Source organism: Loxodonta africana, chromosome 13, assembly GCF_030014295.1.
Source record: "Loxodonta africana isolate mLoxAfr1 chromosome 13, mLoxAfr1.hap2, whole genome shotgun sequence".
Lineage (NCBI taxonomy): Eukaryota > Metazoa > Chordata > Mammalia > Proboscidea > Elephantidae > Loxodonta > Loxodonta africana.
In genome coordinates, this window is record NC_087354.1 from 68,124,077 (window position 1) to 68,151,310 (window position 27,234).

The window sequence follows — 27,234 nt, forward strand, 5'->3', positions numbered from 1 at the left end:
CAAAACAATCCTATGGAGTAGAGATTGTTTACTGGTGTAATTCCACTTTGCAGAAGAGAAAGTTGAGGTTTACTGAAGTTAGGAATTTTGCCCAGGGTTGCATGTTTAGTGAGTGATGCAAATGGTTAACATCCTTGGCAGCTAACTGAAAGGTTGGAAGTTAGAGTCTACCAGAGGCATCACAGAATAAAGGACTGGAAATCTAGTTCTATATTCTATATTACTAAACCCCAGGCAATCTAATTCTCCACCACTTGTCTGTCAGTTTATTGCACTGTGGTGGCTTGCATGTTGCTGTGATGCTAGAAGCTATGCTACCTGTATTTCATATACCAGCAGGGTCACCCACCATGGACAGGTTTCAGTGGAGCTTCCAGACTAAGACAGACTTGGAAGAAGGAGCTGGTGATCTACTTCTGAAAAAAGTGGCCAGTGAAAACTTTATGAAAACAGCAAAGCATTTTCTGATATGGTGCCAGAGATGAGCCCCTCAGGTCTGAGGGCACTTCAAATATAACTAGAGAAGAGCTGACTACTCAAAGTAGAGTCAACCTTAATGATGTGGATGGAGTAAAGCTTCTGGGACCTTGATTTACTATTGTGACATAAGCCAAAATGAGAAGAAACAGCTGTAAACATCCATTAGTAATTGGAATGCAGAACATACAAGGTATGAATCTGGGAAAACTGGAGGTTGTCAAATAGCAAATGGAATGCTTGGATATGCTAGGCATTAGTGAGCTCAACTGGACTGATATTGGCCATTCTGAATTAGGCAATCATATGGTTAACTATTCCGGGAATGACAAATCGAAGAGAAATGTCAAAAACAACACTTAAAGATCTATCCTGTCAGTGATAGGATAATATCCCTATGCCTACAAGGAAGACCAGTTAATAAGACAATTATTCATATGTAAACACCAACCACTAATGCCAAAGATGAAGAAAATGAAGACTTTTACCAACTTCTGCAGTCTGAAATTGATCAAACATGCAATCAAAATGCATAGGTAATTACTGGGGATTGGAATGAGAAAGTTTTAAACAAAGAAGGATCAATAGTTGGAAAATATGGCCTTGATGACAAAATGCTGGAGATCATATGAGAGAACTTTGCAATACCAAAGACTTATTCATTGTAAACACAGTTGTTGTTTTTTTTAAATATAAATGGCAACTATACACACGGACCTTACCAAACAGAATACACATGAATCAAGTCGATTACATCTGTGGAAAGAGACAATGAAGAAGCTTAATATCTTCAGTCAAAACAAGGCCAGGGGCTGATCGTGGAACAGACTATCAATTGCTCCTATGCAAGTTCAAGGTGAAGCTGAAGAAAATTAAAACAAGTCCACGAGAGCCAAAGTACAAGCTTGAGTATATTCCATCTGAATTTAGAGACCATCTCAAGAATAGGTTTGATGCATTGAACACTAATGACTGAAGACCAGACGAGTTGTGGAATGACATCAAGGACATCATACATGAAAAAAGCAAGAGGTTGTTAAAAAGACAGGAGAGAAAGAAACGACCAAAATGGATGTCAGAAAGAGACTCTAAAGTTGCTCTTGAACTCAGAGTAGCTAAAGCAAAAGGAAGAAATGATGAAGTAAATGAGCTGAACAGAAGATTTCAACGGGCAGCTCAAGAAGAAAAAGTACAGTATTGTAATGAAATGTGCAAAGACCTGGAGTTAGAAAACCAAAAGGAAAGAACACGCTTGGCATTTCTCAAGCTGAAAGAACTGAAGAAAAAATTCAAGCCTTAAGTTGTAATACTGAAGGATTCTATGGGCAAAATATTGAATGATGCCAAAAATATGAAATAAAGATGAAAGGAATACACAGTCACTGTACCAAAAATAATTGGTTGACATTCAACCATTTCAGGAGTTAGCATATGATCAAGAGCTGATGGTACTGAAGAAGTTTCCCAGCTGCACTGAAGGAGCTGATGAAAACAAGGCTCTAGGAGTTGATGGAATATCAATTAAGATGTTTCAACAAACTGATTCAGAGCTGGAAGTGCTCACTCGTCTATGCCAAGAAATTTGGAAGACAGCTACCTGGTCAACTGACTGGAAGAGATCCACATTTGTGCTCATTCCAAAGAAAAGTGATCCAATAGAATGTGAAAAGTTTTGAACAACTTCATAAATGTAACATGCAAGTAAAATTTTGCTGAAGATAATTCAAAAATGGTTGCAGCAGCACATCGACAGGGAACAGTCAGGAGTTCAAGCAGGATTCTAAAGAGCGTGTGGAATGCGGGATATCATTGCTGACATCAGATGGACCTTGGCTGAAAGCAGAGAATACCAGAAAGGTGTCAACCTGTGTTTTATTGACTATGCAAAAGTATTTGACTGGGTGGGTCATAACAAATTATGGGTAATATTGTGAAGAATGGGAATTCCAGAACAATTAACTGTACTCATGTACAGCATATACACAGGCAAAGAGGCAGTTGTTTGAACAGAAGAAGTGGATACTGCGTGGTTTAAAGTCAGGAAAGATGTGTGTCAGGGTTGTATCCTTTCACCATACTTATTCAATCTGTATGCTAAGCAAATAATCTGAGAAGCTGGTCTGTATGAACAGGAACGTGGCATTGGGATTGGAAGAAGACTCATTAACAACCTGCAACATGCAGATGACACAACCTTGTTTGCTGCAAGTGAAGAGGACCTGAAGTACTTACTGATGAAGATCAAAGACTACAGCCTTCAGTATGGATTACACCTCAATGTAAAGAAAATAAAAATCCTCACAACTGGACCAATAAGCAACATCATAGTAAATGGAGAAAATATTGAAGTTGTCAAGGACTTCATCTCACTTGGATCCACAATCAAAGCCATAGAAGCCACAGTCAAGAAATCAAACCATGTATTATTGCATTGGGCAAATCTGCTGCAAAAGACCTCTTTAAAGTGTTGAAAAGAAAAGATGTCACTTTAAGGACCCAAGCCATGGTATTTTCAAATCGCCTTATTTGCATGCGAAAGCTGGACAATGAATAAGGCAGACCAACCAAAAAAAAATTGAATTCGACACCTTTGAATTATGATGTTGGCAAATAATATTGTATATGTCATGGACTGCCTGAATCATGAGCAAATCTGTCTTGGAGGAAGTACAGCCAGAATGCTCCTAAGAAGGGGGTAAAGGGAGACTTTGTCTCATGTACTTTGGACGTGTTATCTGGAGGGACCAGTCCTTGGAGAAGGACATTATAGTTGGTAAAGTAAAGGGTCAGTGAAAAAGAAGATCCTCCATGAGATGGATTGACACAGTGGCTGCAACAATGGGCTCAAACAGCAACGACTGAGAGGATGGTGCAGGACCGTGCAGTGTTTCGTCCTGTTGTACATAGGGTAGCTATGAATCGGAACTGACTGGATTGCACCAAGCAACAACAATCAACTTCTGCAAAATCAGTCATTGAAAACTTTATGGAGCACAGTTCTACTCTGACACACATGGGGTCGCCTTGAGTTCCAATCAACTGGACCACAACTGGCTGATGATTGGTTAGATCCAGGTCGTTGGATTCCAGAATCCATGCTCTCAACCCTATCTTGCACTGCTTCCCCAAACAGACAGCAAGTTTTTCATTCTTAAGAAGAGTTGAAGTGTCTTGAGACAGAATGTCATCTATCACAAATTTCAAACTCAACTATGGATCTTCAGGCTACTTCTAAAAGCTTGACTGAATTTTCCAAGGAGGCATTTTTATACTCTATTTAATTTTAAATGTAATTTAGAGTAACGTAGTGTAATTTAACTGCCTTTCTGGATTATATCCTACAATATAGTCTAAAGTATATCTCCACGAAGCCGAAATGCTAAATTAACCTTAAGCCATTTCATTTCTTCAAACATGAGTAAACATCTTCTGGGAGAACAGCTCCATGCTACAAATTGTATTTTATTGGTGGATCACCTTGTGGAGATGCTCACAACAATCTGTATTGTACATGTTGTTTTATTGTATTCTAATTATCTAATGGAATTAAGTGGAAAAGCACTTATCTAGGCAGTTCAACGGTAATGGTTAGCGGTGCAGGCTCTGAGCAGACAGAGTTCCTATCCCAGCTCCACCACTTTTGGCTGTTTAGCCTCAGGCTGGTTACCATTCTCTCTGTGCCTTATTTTTGTCTTCCGGATTATGGGTTATTGTGAGAATTAAATGAATGGATATACCTTTAGAACTCGATACTGAGTAGGTACTCAATAAACATAGTTACTATCAACAGTTGGCGTAGAAACAATTTTTTTTTTTAAATCCAATAAGCCAACTGGTATAGTTACTAGTTTCTTGTTGTCTGTAAGTATAATTTATTCTTCCTGCAAAAAAATAGGAATCAGTTGAGTCCTTAGGACAATCTTTTTATGGCTGATTAGCCTGTATAGGTCATACTCCAAAAAATCAAACCAGTTCCTGTCGAATAGATTCTGACTCATGGTGACCCCATATGATGCAGAGTAGAACTGTGCTCCCCAGGGTTTTCAGTGACTGTGATCTTTCAGAAGCAGGTCTCTATGCCTTTCTTCCAAGGTACCTCTGGGTGGGTTCAAGCTGTTAGCCTTTCACTTAGCAGCTCAGCGTTTAACTGCTTGTGCCACCCAGGGACTCCATAGGTCATATTAAAACAAAACAAATGGAAACAAAAAACTAAAACCCATTGTCATCGAGTCTATTCTGACTCATGGTAACCCCACGTGTTACAGGGCAGAACCGCTCCATAGAGTTTTCTTGGCTGTAATCTTTATGGAGGCAGATCACCAGGCCTTTCTCCCATGGAGCGCCTGAGTGGGTTCAAACCACCAACTGTTAGGTTAGTAGTCGAGTGCAATAGGCTCCATATAGTTCCTCAAATAGGTTTAATTGAACATCAGGAGCTGGAACCACTGCTATGACTATTGCATATAATTTCTCCTATTTATTGTACTGAATTTAGTCTCAAAATTAGTTATTAGTAGTCCTCTGTCAGTTCTTATAGAAAGAACTCCAAAACATAAGCGAAAAAATTCTTTTTAAAAAGCAAGTGGCGGAGGCGGGGCCAAGATGGCGGACTAGGTAGACGCTACCTCGGATCCCTCTTGCAACAAAGACTCGGAAAAACAAGTGAATCAATCACATACATAACAATCTACGAACCCTGAACAACAAACACAGATTTAGAGATGGAAAACGAACAAATACGGGGAAGCAGTGATTGTTTTCGGAGCCTGGAGCCAGCGTCCCAGTCAGGTAACCTTGGCGCCTGATTTAGGGCAGGGCCCAGGGGAGCTGACGGCACAAACAAGGGACGCAGCCCTACCCCCCTGAACTCACCCTGGGAGGGGGCCCAGCTGGTTCGCATGGGCGGCGTGGTGATGCAGCCGGTGGAAGAAGTCCCTGGGAGTCAGTGACTGGTCTTGGAGCTGGGAGTGCAGCGTCCCAGCTGGGGATTCTTGCCAGTGGGCTTTTGACTGAGCGCTGTCACGGCCCATGGAGAGCTGCTCCACTCCCCTGAACAAACGCCGGGAGGGGGCCCACCCAGTTAGCGAGGGCGGTGCGGCGACGCGGCTGGCGGGACGAGAAGTCCCCGGGAGGCAGTGACTGATTTTGGAGTCGGGAGCGCACCGCCCCAGCAGGGGAACCTTGATGCTGGGCGTGGGATTGGCAGCGGAGGATCTGACCGCGGCTTCAGTGGGCCAGATCCCCAGGGGCAAACTCCACACAGCCAGCACACATAGGTGACATGCCCCTCGGGAATCGCAGATAAAATAGTCATTCCAAGCAACACAAGCAACTCTGGCTAAATTCTGAGGTGCTACTCTCCTATCTCTCTGATCCCTCCCCCACCCTCCCCAGACGGCTTCATTAACATTGGAATTTCCTGAGCCAGAGGGAGAATGGCTCCGGCTCCGCGGCGGCTTTGCTTCCTCCCCCCCCCCCTTTTTTTTTTCTTTTGGTCTTTTCCTAACCCACTCTTCCGGCCTGAGAGAAGGAAACAACAACAACAAAAAAAAAACCCAGGGACCAAAAATCCACCCCTAATTGGACTAAAAACACAGAACCAGCTACAGCCAAGCATACATGATCCAAATCTCAGACCTACATCCTTACAGGGAACAAAGTAGCGGTTATAATCCAAGGGCAGTTCGGATAGGGATCTGACTGCATTTTTTTTTAGCGGATTTTCTGGAAAAACTAGTTTCCCAGTGATGGCTGGAGACAGCAGTCCATATCAAACCACATAAAGAAGCAGACCATGACAGCTTCTACAACCCCCCAAACAAAAGAATCAAAATCTTTCCCAAATGAAGATACAATCCTGGAATTATCAGATACAGAATATAAAAAACTAATTTACAGAATGCTTCAAGATATCAGAAATGAAATAAGGCAAACTGCAGAAAAAGCCAAGGAATACATTGATAAAACAGTTGAAGAACTCAAAAAGATTATTCAAGAACATAGTGGAAAAATTAATAAGTTGCAAGAATCCATAGAGAGACAGCATGTAGAAATCCAAAAGATTAACAATAAAATTACAGAATTAGACAATGCAATAGGAAGTCAGAGGAACAGACTCGAGCAATTAGAATGCAGACTGGGACATCTGGAGGACCAGGGAATTAACACCAACATAGCTGAAAAAAAATCAGATAAAAGAATTAAGAAAAATGAGGAAACCCTAAGAATCACGTGGGACTCTATCAAGAAGGATAACTTGCATGTGATTGGAGTCCCAGAACAGGGAGGGAGGACAGAAAACACAGAGAAAATAGTTGAAGATCTCCTGACACAAAACTTCCCTGACATCATGAAAGACGAAAGGATACCTATCCAAGATGCTCATCGAACCCCATTTAAGATTGATCCAAAAAGAAAAACACCAAGACATATTATCATCAAACTCGCCAAAACCAAAGATAAACAGAAAATTTTAAAAGCAACCAGGGAGAAAAGAAAGGTTTCCTTCAAGGGAGAATCAATAAGAATAAGTTCAGACTACTCAGCAGAAACCATGCAGGCAAGAAGGGAATGGGACGACATATACAGAGCACTGAAGGAGAAAAACTGCCAGCAAAGGATCATATATCCAGCAAAATTCTCTCTCAAATATGAAGGCGAAATTAAGATATTTACAGATAAACACAAGTTTAGAGAATTTGCAAAAACCAAACCAAAGCTACAAGAAATACTAAAGGATATTGTTTGGTCAGAAAACCAATAATATCAGATACCAGCACAACACAAGGTCACAGAACAGAACATCCTGATATCAACTCAAATAGGGAAATCACAAAAACAAATTAAGATTAATTAAAAAAAAAAAATGCTCATAACAGGGAATCACAGAAGTCAATATGTAAAAGATCACAATAATCAAAAAGAGGGACTAAATACAGGTGGCATAGAACTGCCATATGGAGAGTGATACAAGGCGATATAGAACAATACAAGTTAGGTTTTTACTTAGAAAAATAGGGGTAAATAATAAGGTAACCACAAAGAGGTATAACAACTCCATAACTCAAGATAAAAGCCAAGAAAAACGTAACGACTCAACAAACATAAGGTCGAACACTACGAAAATGAGGATCTCTCAATTTACTAAGAAAAACTTCTCAGCACAAAAAAGTATGTGGAAAAACGAAATGGTCAACAACACACATAAAAAAGCATCAAAATGACAACACTAAACACTTATTTATCTATAATTACGCTGAATGTAAATGGACTAAATGCACCAATAAAGAGACAGAGAGTCTCGGACTGGATAAAGAAACACGATCCATCTATATGCTGCCTACAAGAGACACACCTTAGACTTAGAGACACAAACAAACTAAAACTCAAAGGATGGAAAAAAATATATCAAGCAAACAATAAGCAAAAAAGAAGAGAAGTAGCAATATTAATTTCTGACAAAATAGACTTTAGACTTAAATCCACCACAAAGGATAAAGAAGGACACTATATAATGATAAAAGGGACAATTGATCAGGAAGACATAACCATATTAAATATTTACGCACCCAATGACAGGGCTGCAAGATACATAAATCAAATTTTAACAGAATTGAAAAGTGAGATAGAGACCTCCACAATTATAGTAGGAGACTTCAACGTACCACTTTCGGAGAAGGACAGGACATCCAGTAAGAAGCTCAATAGAGACACAGAAGACCTAATTACAACAATCAACCAACTTGACCTCATTGACTTATACAGAACTCTCCACCCAACTTCTGCAAAATATACTTTTTTCTCTAGCGCACATGGAACATTCTCTAGAATAGACCACATATTAGGTCATAAAACAAACCTTTGCAGAATCCAAAACATCGAAATATTACAAAGCATCTTCTCAGACCACAAGGCAATAAAACTAGAAATCAATAACAGAAAAACTAGGGAAAAGAAATCAAATACTTGGAAACTGAACAATACCCTCCTGAAAAAAGACTGGGTTATAGAAGACATCAAGGAGGGAATAAGGAAATTCATAGAATGCAACGAGAATGAAAATACTTCTATCAAAACCTCTGGGACACAGCAAAAGCAGTGCTCAGAGGCCAATTTATATCGATAAATGCACACATACAAAAAGAAGAAAGAGCCAAAATCAGAGAACTGTCCCTACAATTCGAACAAATAGAAAGTGAGCAACAAAAGAATCCATCAAGCACCAGAAGAAAACAAATAATAAAAATTAGAGCTGAACTAAATGAATTAGAGAACAGAAAAACAATTGGAAGAATTAACAAAGCCAAAAGCTGGTTCTTTGAAAAAATTAAGAAAACTGATAAACCATTGGCTAGACTGACTAAAGAAATACAGGAAAGGAAAAAATAACCCAAATAAGAAACGAGAAGAACCACATCACAACAGAACCAACTGAAATTAAAAGAATCATATCAGATTGTTACGAAAAATTGTACTCTAACAAATTTGCAAACCTAGAAGAAATGGATGAATTCCTGGAAAAACACTACCTACCTAAACTAACACATTCAGAAGTAGAACAACTAAATAGACCCATAACAAAAAAAGAGATTGAAACGGTAATCAAAAAACTCCCGACAAAAAAAAAGCCCTGGCCCAGATGGCTTCACTGCAGAGTTCTACCAAACTTTTAGAGAAGAGTTAACACCACTACTACTAAAGGTACTTCAAAGCATAGAAAATGACAGAATACTACCCAACTCATTCTATGAAGCCACCATCTCCCTGATACCAAAACCAGGTAAAGACATTACAAAAAAAGAAAATTACAGACCTATATCCCTCATGAACATAGATGCAAAAATCCTCAACAAAATTCTAGCCAATAGAATTCAACAACGTATCAAAAAAATAATTCACCACGATCAAGTGGGATTTATACCAGGTATGCAAGGCTGGTTTAATATCAGAAAAACCATTAATGTAATCCACCACACAAATAAAACAAAAGACAAAAACCACATGATCTTATCAATTTATGCAGAAAAGGCATTTGACAAAGTCCAACACCCATTTATGATAAAAACTCTCAGCAAAATAGGAATTGAAGGAAAATTCCTCAACATAATAAAGGGCATCTATGCAAAGCCAACAGCCAATATCACTCTAAATGGAGAGAACCTGAAAGCATTTCCCTTGAGAACGGGAACCAGACAAGGATGCCCTTTATCACCGCTCTTATTCAACATCGTGCTAGAAGTCCTAGCCAGGGCAAGTAGGCTAGACAAAGACATAAAAGGCATCCAGATTGGCAAGGAGGAAGTCAAATTACCTCTATTTGCAGATGACATGATCTTATACACAGAAAACCCTAAGGAATCCTCCAGAAAACTACTGAAACTAATAGAAGAGTTTGGCAGAGTCTCAGGTTATAAAATAAACATACAAAAATCACTTGGATTCCTCTACATCAACAAAAAGAACATCGAAGAGGAAATAACCAAATCAATACCATTCACAGTAGCCCCCAAGAACATAAAATACTTAGGAATAAATCTTACCAAGGATGTAAAAGACCTATACAAAGAAAACTACAAAGCTCTACTACAAGAAATTCAAAAGGACATACTTAAGTGGAAAAACATACCTTGCTCATGGCTAGGAAGACTTAACATAGTAATAACGTCTATTCTACCAAAAGCCATCTATACATACAATGCACTTCCGATCCAAATTCCAATGTCATTTTTTAAGAAGATAGAGAAACAAATCACCAACTTCATATGGAAGGGAAAGAAGCCTCGGGTAAGCAAAGCATTACTGAAAAAGAAGAAGAAAGTGGGAGGCCTCACTCTACCTGATTTCAGAAGCTATTATACAGCCACAGTAGTCAAAACAGCCTGGTACTGGTACAACAACACACCCATAGACCAATGGAACAGAATTGAGAACCCACATATAAATCCATCCACATATGAGCAGCTGATATTTGACAAAGGCCCAATGTCAGTTAATTGGGGAAAAGATAGTCTTTTTAACAAATGGTGCTGGCATAATTGGATACCCATTTGCAAAAAAAATGAAACAGGACCCATACCTCACACCATGCACAAAAACTAACTCCAAGTGGATCAAAGACCTAAACATAAAGACTAAAACGATAAAGATCATGGAAGAAAAAATAGGGACAACCCTAGGAGCCCTAATACAAGGCATAAACAGAATACAAAACATTATCAAAAATGACGAAGAGAAACCCGATAACTGGGAGCTCCTAAAAATCAAACACCTATGCTCATCTAAAGACTTCACCAAAAGAGTAAAAAGACCACCTACAGACTGGGAAAGAATTTTCAGCTATGACATCTCCGACCAGCGCCTGATCTCTAAAATCTACATGATTCTGTCAAAACTCAACCACAAAAAGACAAACAACCCAATCAAGAAGTAGGCAAAGGTTATGAACACACACTTCACTAAAGAAGATATTCAGGCAGCTAACAGATACATGAGAAAATGCTCTCGATCATTAGCCATTAGAGAAATGCAGATTAAAAGTACGATGAGATTCCATCTCACTCCAACAAGGCTGTCATTAATCCAAAAAAACACAAAATAATAAATGTTGGAGAGGCTGCGGAGAGATTGGAACTCTTATACACTGCTGGTGGGAATGTAAAATGGTACAACCACTTTGGAAATCTATCTGGCGTTATCTTAAACAGTTAGAAATAGAACTACCATACAACCCAGAAATCCCACTCCTCGGAATATACCCTGGAGAAACAAGAGGCTTCACACAAACAGATACATGCACACCCATGTTTATTGCAGCTCTGTTTACAATAGCAAAAAGCTGGAAGCAACCAAGGTGTCCATCTACGGATGAATGGTTAAATAAATTGTGGTATATTCACACAATGGAATACTACGCATCGATAAAGAACAGTGACGAATCTATCAAACATTTCATAACATGGAGGAACCTGGAAGGCATTATGCTGAGCGAAATCAGTCAGAGGCAAAAGGACAAATATTGTATAAGACCACTATTATAAGATCTTCAGAAATAGTATAAACTGAGAAGAACACATACTTTTGTGGTTACAGGGCGGGGAGGGAGGGAGGGAGGGAGAGGGTATTTTACTGATTAATTAGCTGATAAGAACTGCTTTAGGTGAAGGGAAGGACAATACTCAATACATGGGAGGTCAGCTCAACTGGACTGGACTGGACCAAAAGCAAAGAAGTTTCCGGGATGAACTGAATACTTCAAAGGTTAGCGGAGCAAGGGCGGGGGTCTGGGGAACATGGTTTGAGGGGACTTCTAAGTCAATTGGCAAAATAATTCTATTATGAAAACATTCTGCATCCCACTTTGAAATGTGGCGTCTGGGATCTTAAAAGCTAACAAGCGGCCATCTAAGATGCATCAATTGTTCTCAACCCACCTGGAGCAAAGGAGAGTGAAGAATACCAAGGTCACACGACAACTAAGAGCCCGAGAGACAGAAAGAGCCACATGAACCAGAGACCTACATTATCCTGAGACCAGAATAACTAGTTGGTGCCCGGCCATAATTGATGACTGCCCTCACAGGGAGCACAATAGAGAACCCCTGAGGGAGCAGGAGATCAGTGGGATGCAGACCCCAAATTCTCATAAAAAGACCATACTTAATGGTCTGGATGTGACTAGAGGAATCCCGGCGGTCATGGTCTCCAAACCGTCTGTTGGCACAGGACGGGAACCATCCCCGAAGACAATTCATCAGACATGAAAGGGACTGGACAGAGGGTGGGAGAGAGATGCTGATGAAGAGTGAGCTAATTATATCAGGTGGACACTTGAGACTGTGTTGGCATCTCCTGTCTGGAGGGGGATGGGAGGATAGAGAGAGTTGGAGGCTGCCAAAGTTTTCACGAAAGGAGAGACTGGAAGGCTGACTCATTAGGGGGAGAGCAAGTGGGAGTAAGGAGTAAGATGTATACTAACTTAAATGTGACAGACTGACTTAATTTGTAAACGTTCACTTGAAGCTCAATAAAAGTTAATATAAAAAAAATTAGTTATTAAGGGAAGAATGCACACACAAAGAAGAATGTTCTCAAATCAATACAACAGGGGTGGATAACCAGTAAGTGATCTCTATAAAACTTCAGTAAGGACATGGCTAGTCTGAGTCCTCGCCCACACAGTGAGAGAGCAGGCATATAGGCAGATAAACAGCCAGGGAAATGGGTACTGCAGAACTGCCTATAAACTTATAATACAAAACTTTCACAGGACAGAATACTACAGGGCCATTCAATATGATACTGTAGAAGAATAATTTCATGAACACATGTTCATGGTAAATGAAAATATTGTAAAACACCAAAAAAAAAATTTTTTTTTAAATGTTACCAGTGTTATCTCTGGGAAGATTATGGGTGATGGTTTCTTTTTTACTTTTCTTTTGTTATTTTTCTGTTTCTTCTTTCTATCAGCTGCTTTTTTTCCCCCCTTATTGACATTTTCTAAAGTTTATATCATCAAAATGAGCTATCAAGCCACAAAGAAAACAGGGAAGAAACAAATGCATATTGCTAAATGAAAACACTCAATCTGGAAAAGCTATAAAGTGTATGATTCCAACTAACTGACATTTTGTAAAAGGTAAAACTACAGAGACAGTGCAAAAAAAAATCAGTGGTTGCCAGGTGTCACTGATTGAATGATGTTCCCCAAAAATGTGTGTATCAACTGGGTTAGGCCATGATTCCCAGTATTCTGTGGTTGTTCTCCATTTTGTGACTGTATTTTTATGTTAAAGAGGATTAGGGTGGGCTTGTAACACCCTTAGTAGATCACATCCCTTATCCAGTGTAAAGGGAGTTTCCCTGGGGTGTGGCCTGCACCATCTTTTATCTCTCAAGAGATAAAAGGAAAGGGAAGCTAGCAGAGAGGGGGAACTATACCACCAAGAAAGCAGCGCCGGGAGCAGACCATGTCCTTTGGACCTGAGGTTCCTGCGATGAGATGCTCCCAGACCAAGGGAATATTGAGGACAAGGACCTTCCTCCAGAGCTGACAGAGAGAGAAAGCCCTCTCCTGGAGCTGACACCCTGGATTTGGACTTCTAGCCTACTAGACTGTGAGAAAATAAATTTCTCTTTGCTGAAGGCATCCACTGTGGTATTTCTGTTATAGCAGCACTAGATGACTAAGACTCCAGGATTTCAGGGCAAGGGAGGAGGAATGAACAGGTGAGCACTGGGCATTTTTAGGGCAGTGAAGCTCTTCTGTATGATACTGTCATGGTGGACACACGATATTAAGCATTTGTGAAAAGCAAAGAACTGTGCAACACGAAGAGTGAACGCTAATGCAAATTCTGGCCTTAAGTTGGAAATACTGTATGGATACTGGCTCATCAGTCATAACAAACGCACCACGGGAATGCTCCACGCTCATCTCAGTGCACGGGGCAGGCAGTGTATGGGAGTTCTCTGTACTGCCTGCACAATTTTTCTGTAAACCTAAAACTGCTCTAAAAAATAAAATGTATTAAAAGTTTTAAATGTACTATTTTATAATAAGTATAAGTTATTTTAAAAATATATGCTCAATTTTTTCACTTTGACACTAATGCTCAAGGTTGAAGTTCACTGCTCTAGCCTACCTTTACATTTACCTGACATTTTTTTTCTTACATTCCACAAAAGCAGACATAGTTTTTCATCTCTCTCCTGTAACACCTCTCTCCAGAAACCCCTTTCTTCAAATACCCATGACCCTCATTTTTTAAAACCAGAATGGAACATTGACATATATGTGTGTTATGCTTCCTCTGGTAAATATATTTCTGTCTGTAAAGTATAGATCTGCAACCCTGGGAAGTAGTTTGATTTTATTTTTTATCCAATATCCATCTATGCATAAAGTACAGATACAATTTCTCTTTGGCCATGTGAATAGGCAAGGGTGATAGAGGCAATTGTGAGTAACCAGACAGTGCCAGAAAGAGATACTGTAATGAGAGTAGGAAGTACCTAACAGCATCTGTAGTCACACACAATAACTAACCAGATGGGAAGAGGGTTCAGGTTGTGTATCAAATAACACAGTCACTAAGAATTCCAGGAGGAGAACTGGGAGATGAAGTTTCTGGATAACCTGACTATAGTTACAATGAGATGCAAATAGTAAATGAATAAATGAGTTGTAAATAACGATATAAATAGTAAATGAGAAGTCATGCCCATTTCCAAGATCTGATGGAAATGGGGGCAGAAAGGAGAGGTAGAGGTAATGGGGAGAGGGCTGAAGGTGGGGAAGAGTGGAGAAAAGTGGGGACTGAGTTTTTGTATCCCATATAAGCCAGACTTCCTCTTGTGTTATGGAGTATTGGAATCCAGGAAGAAGGAGCTTGGTCCAAGAAGCTTAGGTAGAAAGAACAAAAGAGAACAAGGAGCTATTCTTTCCTGAAGGCCTACTATGTGCCAGTCAATATGGAGGTGTTTTCCCCCATACATTAGCTTATTTAACCTTCCCAAAACTAGTGAAGTAGATATGATTGTTACTTTTTAACTAAAGAAGAAATTGAGACTTAGAAAGGTTAAGTGGCTCAGTTAGCTACTAAGCGATGCTTAGCATTTAAACCCAGGATCACCTAAAGCCCATACAGCTGGTTCCACCAGACAGGGTACTAGATCAATGAACCAAGAGTTAGGAAATATAGATAGAGTAAGTTAAATTCTCTGGGCATAAATCTCTCCAATTAAACAAATGCTTGAATTACGATGATTCCAGGTCTCTTCCAATGTTACTCTACCCAGGTCATTGCTGGTTTCCAATGGTATTAGCCCTTGATGTGTTCCTGGTTGGTCTTTGTGAAAGAGTATGATGTATAACCAGCTACCTGCATCTAAATTCTCTGCTTTCCTCTGAACCGTGTGGTGGCATCTTTGGGGGCACCTTGAATTCCCTAGTGTCTCAGACTTAGTCACTGGTGGACAAATTCGGCTGTTAATGGTTTCATCTCTCCTTCCTTAACCACTTTGCCACAGAGAAGGTCACTCATGCTGGCCCTGAGAATTCTCATCAGTGCTGTTTTAAACTGAGATAGAGTTTTCCAGTCCTTCTCAGACAGAAGGATTTACTTCTAAAATTATTTGGTGGCAAATAGGTCAGTAATTAAACCAGCAAGGATTTGATCCAAACAACCATAAGCACACAAATTACTTGGCTATAATTTATGAAGGCTGATCAGTATAATATAGCATACTACTTGATTTAAAATAGTATGTGTCTGTGCTATGAAGGGAGCCTAGTAATTGAAACGTGCACATCTTCCCCTTTTAAGCATGATAAACAGCAATATGATTTCCATCCAATTTCTATTTCCAATTCTGCATAGAATTTTTTAAAGATCTTACTTTCTAAGTAAAAGATCTAATATTTGTTAAGTCTAGGTATTTAATAAGATATAATGCATACTGTTGTTATCTGAAAAATTTAAATTCGGTATTTAAAATGAGAGAAATGTTGTAAAGGCTATCAATGTAGTGATCATTTTGACAAAGCTAAATGTCAATATGGAGTCCCTCCGTGGTGCAAACAGTTAAGCACTCGACTACAAGCCAAAAGGTTGGTGGCTGGAACCCACCTAGAGGCACCTCAGAAGGCAGGCCTGGCGATCTGCTTTGGAAAGGTCACAGCCACTAAAAACCCTCTGCACGCGTGGCATCGCCACGAGTTGGAATTGACTTGATGACAACTAACAACAACAACAAAAAAATGTGAATATAAATGAAGGAAATGAACCGGTTTTCTAATTTGGCTCATTGCATCCCTTTATAATTACTTGACATGTTCATATGAAATCAACTCTTTGTTACCAAATAAACTTTAACATATCAGAGCCAGGCAGGTTTCCAGGTCCCACCATTAATCTCTTAGAATGACAGGACAAGTGTCTAGATAACTGGCCTTCTCTGGAATCATCAAGCGTTAACCTTATTTTCCCTGGAGGAAATGGGGCAGAGAGAAGAGGCAGTATTACATCAAGGTATCACAACAACAAAAGTTGACAGAAAAGAGAATGCCTCCGGAATAGTCATAGATGTTCAAGGGCTCCTGAGAGAAAATCAGTTTTATCATTTTGTACCAGAAATCAGTGGCAAATCCCCCCCATCTCTATGAGCAACAAAGAGGAGCCTCAGTGGTGCAACGATAAAGTGCTTGGCTGCCAACTGAAAGGCTGGTGGTTCAAATCCACCTAGAGACTCCGTGTGAGAAAGACCTGGCAATCCGCTTCCAGAAAGATTACAGCCAAGAAAACCCTCTGGAGCACTTTTACTCTGTCACACGGGGTCACTCTGAGTTGAAATCAACTCAGTGGGATCGAACAACAACAATAACAAAGAAAGCGCCATAAGGAATACAGACTATTTTTTAACTAAGTGCCTGGGATACAGAGTTTAACAAAAACATAGATCACTAATATTTTGTGTGAATTGGAAAAGAAAATGGGGCCAAAATGCTGTGTGGGAAGGACTGGGGTAGGCTTCCACAAATACCACGAGTACTCAGTTTGCCTCAATGATGAGACGTAGTTCATAAACACATTTTGGGAGACATATTTTGAACAATAGTGTAACACAAGGGCCTCCAGGTATGCATAGAATTAGCCTCTTTTTTTTTTTTAAACAATTAGATGACATCTGCATAAACAATAAGTAGGTCGGTATATATTTATTGTCTTTCACCTAAAGGAAAGCGCATTCCTAAAACTACAAGTGAGTTACATCTTGCTTCAAGTCCACACGGACAAGAAATCCATCCATTTATTTAAAAATACAAACAAAACCCAAACAATGTTGTAAACACCAAAATCCTTGGTAGGATGTTAAGGCAAACACTCTGTAGAGAAAATAAGATTTTATCTATTTGGGTATTATCCAAATTGTTGCTTACCCCTCTCCTCTGCACAATATCTCTGAAAGTTTATAGATATTTGTTGCATCACAGCAGATGTCTAGAACAAATATTAAGCAAAGGAGAATGTATATGATCTCTCCCATTTCAGCGTTTTTTTTTTTTTTAAAGAAGGAAGATTGACTAGATATTAACACAAATGGGTTTAAATGTGAAGCTGCCATAAAAGCAGGAACATAAATGTAATTCTCCCAGCCGCTATTTTGATGCACATTTTTGATTCCATGAATATTTTATGAAATGGCCCAAACTAAAGCCATATAACATTCCTGCATTACTGATGCTTGCGCCCGTAAGCTACGAACATTAGAGGCATGATTGAATGCATTAAAATGAACTCATTCAGCAGTGCATTGATTACTTGAAGGGGGAGGGAAAAGGAAAAAGAAAAAAAAAAAAAGTTGCTCCACTTAAGAAAACAGCACACAAGTCCAGAGTTTGCAGTATAACAATAAGGGAGACAGCAATATGAATAAAAGAATACTTCGCAAATAGAGTGTGACTCTGTCTACAGCTGACATTAATTAGGCAAGGTGTTAATTATGGCCAAAGACGGCTCCTGGTATGATCAGGTAATTTAAAATGTTGCAATCTGCAAGACGCACAGACTGACCTGCTTTAGCTCCATGTATCAGCAGTCTTGCAAATAGCTAATTATTTCCTTTTCTACCAACTTGTACATTTGCCAGTAAAAATAATGCAACAGAAACAATTGCATGAAAGTAATTTAACAGGTCCATAAGGCCCATTTCTTCAGCAGCATGTGTGTAAGTCTTAAGCATGTTTAGTTTTAAATTGTGCACATTTGTTGAGGACTTTAGGGAAATATTCCATTTTAGCTAAAACAACAACCTAAAAGAACAATAAAGCTTTATGTATATATTGTATTACATTTTAATCTGGAGCTTCTGGACATCTGTGGTGTAAGTCACTATTCTGTACAATGTAGACATAAAACCTGCTAGAAGCAATATGGAACAGTAGCAAAAAGAGAAAAATGTTATTGCCCTTTTGTAAAAACAGAAGACATTGCTTTCCACTTCAGCTTAACTGCATGAACACTTTATATTACCTTTAGATTTTTACATTCAGTTATGATAATTATAACAGCACTATCCATGCTGAAATAGTTGAGGGCTTGTCACACTCCCCAATGGCAACTATTCTTTGGAAGGGTTTATCTCTTGTCAGAGATTTGTGGTGCACTATAACCCACTGCACACCACTGCAAAACTGAATGCTGGAAAACAAAGATTTTATTCTGTAATTCAACAGCATCCCTGATAAACTGAGAAGAAAATGTGCCTGAGTAGCTCTGTTGGGCATTTTGGAGAAATTTAAGACACTATTTTAAAAACAGAATCCTCTGTTTATCATTTTAAGCAACTATTTCAGATGGACCTTAAGGAAATGCTACCACACACCCCTTAAAGTGTATCAGTTGTTAAACCAGACAATGAAAAGGATCCCAGGAAGACAAGACGGCAGGTGTGCGGCAAACTCACCAAGGGCTTTATTATTGATGTTAGCAAAACTAAACCAAAAAACCCATTGCTTACGAGTCGATTCCAACTCATAGTAACCCTATAGGATGGAGTAGAATTGCCCCATAGGGTTTCCAAGGAGCGCCTGGTAGATTTGAACTGCCGACTTTTTGGTTAGCAGCCGAGCTCTTAACTACTGTGCCACCGGGGCTCCTTAGCAATACTAGTGCCAGGTTAATGTTTCAAAATCTAGAAATTATAAAATATACAATTTATAATTATTTATTACTTTATTTTTGTTTAATTATTTTGTATAAAATATGATGGAGGAATTGTTATTAACTGTTTATGATTGTAGATGGCTGAATTGGGGTGGTCATGGATGGTCACAGCACACAAGCCTGGCTGGTCTATACCACAGTAAACCTATGGAGCAGTTGGTTCCAATCCAAGTTTCACTATATCTAAGGATTATGTATTAGGCAGCTTTGCTCTTAAATGTTCGTAACAGGAAGTATTGAAATTACTGAAACAATTAAATTTTTAAGAATGTAAAACAATTGTATAATGGATAAACAATAGGAAATTAATCCTAGCCATTACAAACCTTGTAGAGTTTATAGAGTTTACTATTTTCCTCTTACAATAAATTGTTTTACTTTAATGGTTTCTCCATCATCTTAAAATACTAAGTAAAAGAGTGTTGACAGGTGTAAAAGTCTGAGGAGAAATAAAGTCAATATTTAACATTCGATTGACTAATGAATTATATTGCTCTGGACTTGGTCAATAATGTAATTCTTACTTGAGTTACGCATTGCTCGTTATTTTAAATAAACCCCATTCCGCCTGATAATGTGTATATAGTTGTTTGAGCAAAAAAAAGATGTCTTCCAGCATGCATATCAGAGCATTAGTATTGATTATTGAAGATGGGGGTCAGGTGAGGAAAGTATTAATTTTTTGCCCTATACAGCTCTCTTTTGATTGACCATGACTACGCACTATTTTGGATATTACACAAACACACACACAAATCTAATGCAGCAAAAAAAAAAAAAAATTCTTGGGAGGCAGAAAGGGTTAAGCGGTTTGGCACCTATTAGCTGAAAGGCTGGCGGTTTGAACCCAGGCAGAGGCGCCCCTGAAAGACAGGCCTGCAATCTGCTTCCAAAAGGTCACTGCCTTGAAAACTTACATGGAATAATTCTACCCTGCACATCAACTCAAAGACAACTAACAACGACAAAGTAAAAATAATCTTTTTGGGGTGAGCATGGGGATGGGAAAACCACATTAGCCAAGCACTCATTACGTGCCAGACACGATGTTAACTGCTTTATATGTATGGTTTGATTTGACCCTTGGTTGTTACTACCGTCATTTTAGAGTTGAGGAAACTGACCTTCGGAGGAACTCTCTTACCTAATTCACGTACTAAGTAAGTGGCAGAGCCGATGCCCAAATCCAGGGTCTCTTCACGTCCTCAAGTGGCTCCTCCTTTTAGAAACTGCGTCCAATGTTTGGCCTTGAAGGCAGAGCCTGGGATTTGAACCTCAGCACTCTGGGTAATTGGACCATTCACACACTGCCTCTCGCAAAATAGGGATAAAAATGCTGGCTCCAGGGTGGGGCTCCAAGGGTGACTGAAACATCTGGGCTGGCACTCTGGCGAGCGCCTGGGACTTCATAAGCATTCAATAACTTCAGATCCTGCTTTCTCTATACCACCCCTGCCAAGCTTGTCATTTGGATCGAATCTGCGTGGGCCTGTTATACGGAGTGCCTTATAACCCAAATGCTATAATGTCACTTATTCAGAGGAAAAGCCCTTTAAAGCATTAATTCGAAATAGCACCCTCCTCCAACTGAAAAGCCCCCTTTTGCTGCTGGTCATTTGTACTACTGAAGTGAGATTTCTGGGCAGGGCCTCTTCTCAGAGGAAATACTGCCTTCAGAAGAGTTTCTTCAGAGTGCCAAGAACAACAGAAGAGGTGCAGCCAGTGATTCAAGACCTTCTTGCAAAGCTTTGAAAAAGAAAAAACCCACTGCAGAGCAGACCTCTCTGAATGAGGCTGCCTCTCAGTACTAGTCGTTAAGCAGTAAATAATTAAAACACCCTGAAAAAGACAGGTAAAATACAAGCAGCCATGTCAGTAACACAGACATGAAAGAGAAGGGGGAGAGAAAGAATTTTTAAAAAAGCAATGAAATAATTCATTTGAAGCCCTAATAAAGTTCCATTTGCGGGCTTGTTTAAAGATATATCAGACTTTAGGGAAGTAACCTAATTGCATTTTTATTCTCAGTTCCATTCAAAGATCTCGGACTTTGATTCTTTAACACAGATCAAACACGGTATAATTTTCTTGTGGCTCTCAATACTTAAAAAGGATCTCTTCATTAAATACTATACAGCCTTATGAACTTGTACACACAGTAGATGGAGAATAAACTGACATGTCCCGAAAGATGACAATTAATTTATATAGATAGAAACCCAATGCTGTCGAGTTGATTCCGACTCATAGCGACCCTATGGTACAGAGTAGGACTGCTCCATAGAGCTTCCAAGGCTGTGCTCCTTATGCAAGCAGACGGCCACATCTCTCTCCTGCAGAGTGGCTGATGGATTTGAACTGTGACCTTTTGGTGAGCAGTAGAGCGCTTAACCACTGCAGCACCAGGACTCCTGTTATACAGACATAGCAATGCTAATTCACTTAACTTCTGGGGGGAAAAAAAAAACTTTTAATGATCGAATTCATTTTTATTCAAATATGAAGTGACTCAGTTTCTAATATTGGTCTTGCCCCATAAAAAAAAAAATTTTTTTTTTTTTTTTTTGCCCCATATACCTTACAAAATGTACACTCGTGCCCATTTTCTAAAGCCATTCTTGGAATTTACTCCTAAAGCAAAAGCGAAGTGCTAGAAGTGGTGAGCCTTACAGTCACATGCAGATTAAAGAGGAGGCGCTCTCTGCAGACCAGCAGTCTACCTGGCAGCCTCAGTGACAGGTGTACTGGAATCATCAATGCTCATACTTACACACTTCATTGATTGGCTTTATTACATGCTGTTACTAGGAAACCTGAACTGGATAATGTGTTTGCTCTTCCAGAGAATCTTTTGGAAAAGTTCCCTCCAAAGGGACCTTTAAAACGCAAATGTAAAAGCAGTTGAAAAGCATGGGGAGGCACCAACACTGATAAGATTTGTATGTTAACTATTGAGAGAAAAAAAACACGTTTCCTATGAACTTGTTTGGTTCTACTAAAGGTGTGAGCAGGTTGTTGTTGTTGTTAGGTGCCCTTGAGTCAGTTCCAACTCATGGAGACCCTATAGGACAGAGTAGAACTGACCTATGCAGTTTCCAAGGAACACCTGGTAAATTCCAACTGCTGACCTTTTGGTTAACAGCTGAGCTCTTAACCACTACATCACCAGGGGAAAAGAAAAAAAACAAAAAAAAAACCTACTGCTGTCGAGTCGATTCCGACTCATAGCGACCCTACAGGACAGAGTAGAACTGCCCCATAGAGTTTCCAAGGAGCACCTGGTGGATTTGAACTGCTGACCCTTTGGTTAGCAGCCGTAGTAGCACTTACCCACTACACCACCAAAAGAAAAGTAGGACTTAAATACTCCACCAAGAAAACAGCAGAGTTTGGGTCAGGGTTTCAGCACAGCCATCGGGAGTTTTTGCTGCAGTTGTTTTATTCCCCCCTCCTTCCACATAGAGTATCAACAGTACCCTCCAGTGAATGTTATTTTCAAGGATAAGCATTGGTTTAAGCATTTAGTAAGGTGCCATTTGTTGGTTTTCTCTGGTATGCAAAGGAGGCTTCATTGTTGCAAATTTTAAAATATGACAACAATTTAAATAGATAATAGGAGTCATTTAAAACTAAAAATAACCATATTATGCTTCTCAAAATCTATTAATAGCAAATAACAAAGATGCTAGTGGGTTTTTGGGTTATTGTCTCAGTATTGTTGGTGCATGAATAAAATGCTGGGTTAAAAAAAAATGAAAGAAATGTTTTTTTTAATATTCTCTATATTTAGGGTGGCCAATTCATCCCGGTTTTCACATTGAATGTGCGGAGTCCTGGGATCTCCCTCAGTCCCCTGCTGACTGGGACCATTAGTCACCCAACACTGACCCGAAATAATAAAGAATTATGAAAATATAATTAAATAAAATAGAAAAGTGATATTTAGCAAAACAGTGTAGGGAAAACATTTTTAAAACTACTAATATTGACACCATTAATCAATCAAAATCTTGGTTAGTTTGATCAAGTTTCATTCTACTCATTCTCTATATCCATGCATGAATTTTACACAGTTGTAAACTACTTTTCCTGTTACATAACCACATTTTTAAAGGCTGCACAATATTTTTTGGGGAGATGTATCATTGGAACCCTGGTAGTGCAGTGGTTAAGAGCTTGGCTGCTAAACAAAAGGTTGGCAATTCCAATCTACCAGCTGCTCCTTGGAAGCCCTATGGGGCAGTTCTACTCTGTCCTACAGGGTCGCTATGAGTCGAAATTGACTCGACAGCAATGCTTTTTTTTTAATCATCTGTTTAGTGTTGGCTATTTAGATTATTTCTGCTATAAATAATGTTTCCATTAATGCCTTCCTGTATTTTTCTCTTTCAAAAAAAAAAAAAAAACAAAGATTCCTAGAAGTGGAATTATTAAAGGGATAATTAAAAATGGTTGCTACAGGTTGCCATATTACTTTCTAAAATCATTTTAGTGATTCACATTATCAACAGCAGTACACAGGAGTATTACTCGAAGGAATCATTATTATTATTATTTGCTATTTTAAGAAGAGTTAAATGGAACTTCACAATTATTCAAATTAATTTTTTGGGAAGTTGATTATTTTCCTGTATATTCATTATATATCAACTTTCCTCTTTGGTGAATTGTCTGTCCATACCCTTTTCCCACTTAATTACTGTTGTCTTAAGGTTTTTCTTACCAACTGATATATATTTTTCACAGAATATAGCTATTAAGGCTTCATTACACATACTGTATGTAATTGTTTTTTCTCCTCTTCCCCCCCACCCCCAAGTCCTATGTCTGGATACTGATGCTGTCTCTTCTGCTGTAATGTCTGGCATTCATCGTTTCTTCCCATTTATTCATTCAACATACCAACCCAATCTCTTTGCCATTCTTAAATGTTCCAAAATCTTTTCCCTGCTTCTAATCCTAGTGTGTAGCCTATACACATTGGATTTCAATACACAGTGAAAAGTCTTGTTAGAACCAGTCCAACCTGCCTTTTCGCACTCACTCAGTTTGCTAAACTTTTCCTCTTCAGTTTTGCTCTCCATATTTGGAAGGCCCTATAGGTTTTACTGCATCAGCATTCATGGATTTGGTTTTCTGAAAGAATCATCACTTTATATGAGGAATCTGGATGGGCTAAAGCAGTAGCAGGGATTCATGAGAGGCTACCTCCTTAGTATCCACTGATGGAATGGGATACTAACTGAACACGACCTAGGGATTTGGGGTTGGGGGTGGGGCTAGGGCCGGGGAGAGGATCATGAAGGCAGTGGGCGAATGACCAGTAAACCAGTTTCCACTGAGTGGATTCTGAATCATGTGACCCCATGTGTGTCAGAGTAGAATTGTGCTCCATAGGCTTTTCAATGGCTGATTTTTCAGAAGTAGATTGCCAGGCCTTTCTTCCAAGGCTTCTCTGGGTAGGCTTGAATCTCCAAACTTTCGACCAGCAGTCAAGCGCGTTAACTGTTTGCACCACCAAGAAAGTCTGTGGGTGGCAAATGACAAAGGACATAAAAACGGAGATATAATTTTTTTATTCACGTTCTTTCCTCCCCTCAGTGCCACCCTGACAGCATCTCTTTTTGGACATCAACTTTCAGGAATCATGAAGACTTAAAAAAATGAATCACCAGAGAACAGTTCTTTCTTTCTTCTATTCCTCACCCAAGCTACCACTTTCCAAAGTATTATCTCATTTGTATGCAGTAGCCCAGCATCAAAGCGGTACAATAGGGACAAGTAGAAAAAGCCTTCAGGCTCCTGAGCCAAAGAGAGCATGTACTAAGTACCCACTGCACACACGAAAGTGACCTTACCACTTGGAAAGGCAACAGGGAAGTTATGAACGGAGCTAAGCATCCCCAGCCTATATATACTTAATGCTTTGAACAAAGAGATAAAGTCTTGAACAAAAATGGAGTAGGAGCCCTTCATTTTTTAATCAAAACCATAAGACCACAGAGGAATATTTTTTAAAAGAAATGTTCCTAAATTACTTTGTGGTATATCTGCATCCTCTATGTAGACTTACAGGGAGAACAAGAAGGACATAAACAGTGACACAGAAGAAGACACAACAGAGATAAAATGTCAGGAATTAAAACGGAAGAATGAGATGAGATGAACAGAAGTGCCAAGGGAAAGAAGAAGAGCAGCAGGTTGGAGGCACTGAGCAGATTGACCAGCAAGTACCTTCTCACCCCTGTTGTCCCCAGTTTCCTACGCTGGCCCTTCTGAAGATTTTCCCCAGTTGTAAATAGGAATTCACTAGAATTGCTGCTTGCGGACTTGATACTGAGTTATAACAGCATTAGGACAGAGGTCCCCAGGCTGTAGGAAAGTCTACTGCAGCTTACCTCACCCCACAGCTCTGCGTCCTGTTTCCTTTGCTTGGCATGCCCCGTAACTTTACATTAAAATCCTGGTGATGCATGAAGTTATATGTAAACCCCACTGAGCCTGTGAAGTATGATTAAGAATGTTGTTGATGTAACTTGTATGAACTTACTACTTGTAAACCCCTAAAAGTAACCTTTTCTCTTGCCCTCACTGAGCAGTTTTGGTGGCAGCAGCTCCAACTGACTTCTCTCCTTGCACAAAGAAATACAGGCACCTTTCTGCTCTCCCACCTCAGTCTCTCTTTTATTGGCCAATCTGAGTCATGCCACGCAATGTTTCCTTTTGTGGTACATATGGTCACTATGAGTCGGAACCAACTCGACTGCAGCTAACAACTACAACAAGCAGAACCTGGGGTTTCCACTTGGCAACAGCATTGTAAACTCTCCCCAGGAACCATTCCAGTCTCACTTTAAGTGACATGCATGCCCTGGCAGTAAGAGGGAAGCAGCATTTACTAAATAAAGGACTATGTGCCAAACATAGCACCAAGCACTTCACTGATCTAATTTAACCCTCAAAACAATTATCTGAAGAGTTATAATAGATTTTTTTTATAATAACAAAGAAAGGCACAAAGAGATTAATATTAGGCTCATTCTCTGCCTTTTATAAACTGACATTTGATCTCCTTAATAAGTAAGCTGACACACAGAATTATCAGTGGCTGATCTTGCAATAGGCACTTCAATGGCCGTAGAAATCAGAGCTGGAACTAAATAGACTGGGTAGCGTCTGATCTCCCTCTCTCCTTTTAGAGATGAAGAAACAAAGATCCAGAATGATTACATTACGGTTCTAACATAATGTAAGTCAAATATCTCATTTTTTTTTAGTTTTCATTATTACTAACTTTTATTATCAGTATCATTGTAAATATGATCTTTGTCTTTGGGGGTTGAAACATTACATACAGACTTACAGATCTATTTTCATACATTGTTGTTGTTAGGTGCTGTCGATTCAGTGACTCATCGCTACCCTACGTACAACAGAACGAAACACCGCCCGGTTCTGTGCCATCTTCACAATCGTTGTTATGCTTGAGCCCATTGCTTCGGTCACTGTGTCAATCTATCTTGCTGAGGGTCTGGCTCTTTTTCACTGACCCTCTACTCTACCCAGCATGATGTCCTTCTCCAGGGACTGGTCCCTCCTGATAACATGTCCAAAGTTTGTCAGACGAAGTCTAGCAATCCTTGCTTCTAATGGGCATTCTGGCTGTACTTATTCTAAGACAGATTTGTTTGTTCTTCTGGCAGCCCATGCTATATTCAATTTTCTTCACCAACACCATAATTCAAGGACATTATCGTTGTTCGGTCTTCCTTATTCATTGCCCAGCTTTCACATGCATATGAGGTGATTGAAAACACCATGGCTTGGGACAGGCACACCTTAGTCCTCAAAGCGACATCTTTGCTTTTTAATACTTTAAAGAGATCTTTTGCAGCAGATTTGCCCAATGCAATCTATTGCTTGATTTCTTGACTGCTGCTTCCATGGGTGTTGATTGTGGATCTACATGAAATGAAATCCTTGACAACTTCAATCTTCTCTCCATTTGTCATGATGTTGCTTATTGGTCCAG

At 39.4% G+C, this 27,234-nt stretch overlaps 1 protein-coding gene across 1 annotated transcript in view; it reads right to left on the minus strand.

Moving 5' to 3' along the window:
- The window catches only part of TTC29 (tetratricopeptide repeat domain 29), a 181,536-nt gene that overhangs the window by 74,968 nt on the left and 79,334 nt on the right, over positions 1 to 27,234 (minus strand). The gene's annotated exons all lie outside the window — the stretch shown is intronic.